We start from the raw sequence: 5,529 nt of genomic DNA on the forward strand, positions 1-5,529 counted from the left end.
ACCCAGGCGTATGCGTAAAGGTACGGGGACAGCAGCGGGAACGGGGGCAAGGGCACTACGCTGGGTGAGTGACATCACAATCAAAACTCACCCAGGCGTATGCGTAAAGGTACGGGGACAGCAGCGGGAACGGGGGCAAGGGCACTACGCTGGGTGAGTGACATCACAATCAAAACTCACCCAGGCGCATGCGTAATGGTACAGGGACAGCAACGGGAACGAAGGCATCGCCACCGGGGCGGCTGGCTGTCCGAGCCGAGGGAGAGAGTGCTGGAACAGTGGCGGTGACGAGGGCATCGTCCACCGGGTAGCCGCTGTCGGAGCCGAGGAACAGAGTGCTGGAACAGTGGCGGTGACGAGGGCATCGTCCACCGGGTAGCCGCTGTCGGAGCCGAGGAACAGAGTGCGCGCCACACCTTGGTGTGCGCGTCGGAACAGGGAGCTGGAACAGTGGCGGTGGCGAGGATGTCGTCCACCGGGTAGCCACTGTCGGAGCCGAGGAACAGAGTGCGCGCCACACCTTGGTGTGCGCGTCGGAACAGGGAGCTGGAACAGTGGCGGTGGCGAGGATGTCGTCCACCGGGTAGCCACTGTCGGAGCCGAGGAACAGAGTGCGCGCCACACCTTGGTGTGCGCGTCGGAACAGGGAGCTGGAACAGTGGCGGTGGCGAGGATGTCGTCCACCGGGTAGCCACTGTCGGAGCCGAGGAACAGAGTGGCGCGCCACACCTTGGTGTGCGCGTCGGAACAGGGAGCTGGAACAGTGGCGGTGGCGAGGATGTCGTCCACCGGGTAGCCACTGTCGGAGCCGAGGAACAGAGTGGCGCGCCACACCTTGGTGTGCGCGTCGGAACAGGGAGCTGGAACAGTGGCGGTGGCGAGGATGTCGTCCACCGGGTAGCCACTGTCGGAGCCGAGGAACAGAGTGGCGCGCCACACCTTGGTGTGCGCGTCGGAACAGAGAGACGCATCGGGGTGCGTCTGCCAGGAGGAGTGTGCCAAGCACGAAGGTCTGGAAGATGCGCGTCAGCGCGCTGAGGTCTGGAGAGCGTGCCAAGCTCGAAGGTCTGGAAGATGCGCGTCAGAGCGCTGGTACGGAGGAGCGTGCCAAGCTCGAAGGTCTGGAAGATGCGCGTCTGTGCGCCGGTACGGAGGAGCGTGCCAAGCTCGAAGGTCTGGAAGATGCGCGTCAGTGCGCTGGTACGGAGGAGCGTGCCAAGCTCGAAGGTCTGGAAGATGCGCGTTGCGCGCTGGTCTGGAGAGCGTGCCAAGCTCGAGCGTCCTTGGAAGATGCGCGTTGCGCGCTGTGGACTGGAGAGCGTCTGCGCTGGTCTGGATGTGCGTCAGGACGACAGCTGCGCGGGGGGTCTGAAGTGGATGACTGGGATGCCTCCCGTGGAAGTCTAGGGAGCGCAGACCAGTCCCACTCTCAGGCAACGGCGACAGCAGGCGAAGGCTGGAGCAAACATCTCGACGCCGGAGAATGGAACAGCATAGGCAGACAGAGGATCTCCCGAAAGAGTCTAGATGTTTAGAGAATATGACTCGGCAAGTATACAACACGACCCCACGCCAAAACGAGGGGAAGCGCCCTGGTATTTAAAGCCCACAGGGGGACTAATTAGCCTGCCACCACAGGTGCGAGAGATAATAGAATATCAAACAGGTGTGGCCACTAAGGGTAAGGAACGAGAGGGTGGGGGCTAGAGAGAGTGAGTAGGGAATTCCTAACAGTAGGCTTAAAGAAGACAGAGAATAGGGAATTCCTAACAGTAGGCTTAAAGAAGACAGAGAAAAGGTAGTGAGCAGCGGGCAAAACCTCACAGTATCCCCCCCTCCAACGGGAGCCACCCGGCGACCCAAAACAAATACAGACAGAGTGGCAGGGGGCAAAACAAGAGGTACTGGCCAAGCCAGCAGGGGAAGCCACCACAAGAGTGGGGCTAGCAAAAGAAACAGGGTCGCCGAGGGGTAACTAGGGTAGCAGAGGGGCAACTGGGGGAACTGGTCTAGAGGAACTGGGTCTAGAGAACTAGTCTAGAGGAACTGGTCTAGAGAACTGGTCTAGAGAACTGGTCTAGAGAACTGGGCTAGAGAACCGGGCTAGAGAACTGGTCTAGAGAACTGGTTTAGAGAACTGGTCTAGAGAACTGGTCTAGAGGAACTGGGTCTAGAGAACTGAGGGGCAAGCAGGGTAGCAAAGGGTTAACCATGGAAGCACCGGGAAAGGGCTAGCAGAGGGAAGGTTAGCTGCCAGGGCACTGATAGCTACAGGGCCTATGCTAGCTGTACTGCTACATCAACATAGAGGCTGCGCAAGCTGCCGGAGCCAGGCTAGCAGAGGGAAAGGGTAGCTGCCAGGGCACTGATAGCTACAGGGCCTATGCTAGCTGTACTGCTACATCAACATAGAGGCTGCGCTAGCTGCCGGAGCTAGGCTGGCAGACAGGGCTGGACCAGCATGAGAGCACAAGCTAGCTGGAAGGACAGTCCTAGCTGTGTGAGAAAAACTGACCTTGCTAGCTGAAAGGGCAGTCCTAGCAGTGGGATAAACTACACAAAAAGGTGGAGGCCATGCAGAGGGACCGGGTTAGCTGCTTGGGCCTGGCTAGCTACAGGGCCTATGCCAGCTGCAAGGCTGCATTAACATAGAGGCTGTGCTAACAGCCGGGGCCAAGCTAGCAGACCGGGGCTCTGCTGAGGGACTGGGTTAGCCGCCAGGGCATGGCTAGCTACAGGGGGATCAAACAGGGCAAAACGGGAAGCAAACAGGGGAGCTAACCGGGGAGACTAACAAGCTAAACAGGGGAGCTAACAGGGCTAACAGGGGAGCTAGAGGGAACAAGAAAAAAAAAGGCAAACTCAACATACACCGTCTGTGCTGGCTGGGGTCGTCGATTTGGTGGGGTCGTACTGTTATGGTTTGTAACCGACCCCAATCGCACAACACAAGACAGGTATGATGGTTTGCCAAGAAACAGATATTTATTGAACAACAGGGAAATACAGGGAAAAGGGCACTGTCCCTTTAAGGGAGAATCACAAATACAGGAATATAATATGAGGGGAAGGAAAGGTGCCTTTAAGAGGCGGGCAGGAAAAGGGAACACTAAGGGAAAGTAAGGGAACGCCTAAGGGAAGGTTAAGGGAACGCCTTGGGACAGAGGAACTAGAGACTAGGTAAACCAGGGACAAGGAGAACTAGGGAGAGAGGACTAGGGACTAGGAGAGCTAGGGAACAGGAGAAACGGGGACTAGGGGAACAAGGGACAAGGAACTAGGTGGAACTAGAAGGGGAGAACTTGGGACCAGGAACTAGGTGGAACTAGAAAGGGGAGAACTAGGGAACAGGAACTAGGTGGAACTAGAAAGGGAGAACTTGGGACCAGGAACTAGGTGGAACTAGAAAGGGGACTGAGGCCCGCGGAGGCGGGCTGGGGTACAGGGAGGAACTGGGGACTGGTGGGAAAACATCTGGGCCGCTCTGCAGGACAGAGGAGAGAGTTAATGCACAAAAGGGAAAAAACAGAGCAGGTGCAGAACAGTCCAAATAACAAAGTGAACAAAGTAATAATATCTTCGTGTGACAAACACACAGGGGGAGATGTAAAGTCCAAAAATACTATTCTAAGTGAGAACCAAAAACAGAGGCATCACGCTGGGAGATGAAATGTCCAAACTAACTAACAGAGGCAATACGCTGGGAGATGAAATGTCCAAACTAACTAACAGAGGCAATACGCTGGGAGAGTGACATCACAATCAAAACTCACCCAGGCGTATGCGTAAAGGTACAGGAACAGCAGCGGGAACGGGGGCAAGAGGCATTACGCTGAGTGAGTGACATCACAATCAAAACTCACCCAGGCGTATGCGTAAAGGTAAAGGGGCAGCAGCGGGAACGGGGGCAAGGGCACTACGCTGAGTGAGTGACATCACAATCAAAACTCACCCAGGCGTATGCGTAAAGGTACGGGGACAGCAGCGGGAACGGGGGCAAGGGCACTACGCTGGGTGAGTGACATCACAATCAAAACTCACCCAGGCGTATGCGTAAAGGTACGGGGACAGCAGCGGGAACGGGGGCAAGGGCACTACGCTGGGTGAGTGACATCACAATCAAAACTCACCCAGGCGCATGCGTAATGGTACAGGGACAGCAACGGGAACGAAGGCATCGCCACCGGGGCGGCTGGCTGTCCGAGCCGAGGGAGAGAGTGCTGGAACAGTGGCGGTGACGAGGGCATCGTCCACCGGGTAGCCGCTGTCGGAGCCGAGGAACAGAGTGCTGGAACAGTGGCGGTGACGAGGGCATCGTCCACCGGGTAGCCGCTGTCGGAGCCGAGGAACAGAGTGCGCGCCACACCTTGGTGTGCGCGTCGGAACAGGGAGCTGGAACAGTGGCGGTGGCGAGGATGTCGTCCACCGGGTAGCCACTGTCGGAGCCGAGGAACAGAGTGCGCGCCACACCTTGGTGTGCGCGTCGGAACAGGGAGCTGGAACAGTGGCGGTGGCGAGGATGTCGTCCACCGGGTAGCCACTGTCGGAGCCGAGGAACAGAGTGCGCGCCACACCTTGGTGTGCGCGTCGGAACAGGGAGCTGGAACAGTGGCGGTGGCGAGGATGTCGTCCACCGGGTAGCCACTGTCGGAGCCGAGGAACAGAGTGGCGCGCCACACCTTGGTGTGCGCGTCGGAACAGGGAGCTGGAACAGTGGCGGTGGCGAGGATGTCGTCCACCGGGTAGCCACTGTCGGAGCCGAGGAACAGAGTGGCGCGCCACACCTTGGTGTGCGCGTCGGAACAGGGAGCTGGAACAGTGGCGGTGGCGAGGATGTCGTCCACCGGGTAGCCACTGTCGGAGCCGAGGAACAGAGTGGCGCGCCACACCTTGGTGTGCGCGTCGGAACAGAGAGACGCATCGGGGTGCGTCTGCCAGGAGGAGTGTGCCAAGCACGAAGGTCTGGAAGATGCGCGTCGGCGCGCTGAGGTCTGGAGAGCGTGCCAAGCTCGAAGGTCTGGAAGATGCGCGTCAGAGCGCTGGTACGGAGGAGCGTGCCAAGCTCGAAGGTCTGGAAGATGCGCGTCTGTGCGCCGGTACGGAGGAGCGTGCCAAGCTCGAAGGTCTGGAAGATGCGCGTCAGTGCGCTGGTACGGAGGAGCGTGCCAAGCTCGAAGGTCTGGAAGATGCGCGTTGCGCGCTGGTCTGGAGAGCGTGCCAAGCTCGAGCGTCCTTGGAAGATGCGCGTTGCGCGCTGTGGACTGGAGAGCGTCTGCGCTGGTCTGGATGTGCGTCAGGACGACAGCTGCGCGGGGGGTCTGAAGTGGATGACTGGGATGCCTCCCGTGGAAGTCTAGGGAGCGCAGACCAGTCCCACTCTCAGGCAACGGCGACAGCAGGCGAAGGCTGGAGCAAACATCTCGACGCCGGAGAATGGAACAGCATAGGCAGACAGAGGATCTCCCGAAAGAGTCTAGATGTTTAGAGAATATGACTCGGCAAGTATACAACACGACCCCACGCCAAAAC

Source organism: Notolepis coatsorum, assembly GCF_963971535.1.
Source record: "Notolepis coatsorum genome assembly, chromosome: 14".
Classification (NCBI taxonomy): Eukaryota; Metazoa; Chordata; class Actinopteri; order Aulopiformes; family Paralepididae; genus Notolepis; species Notolepis coatsorum.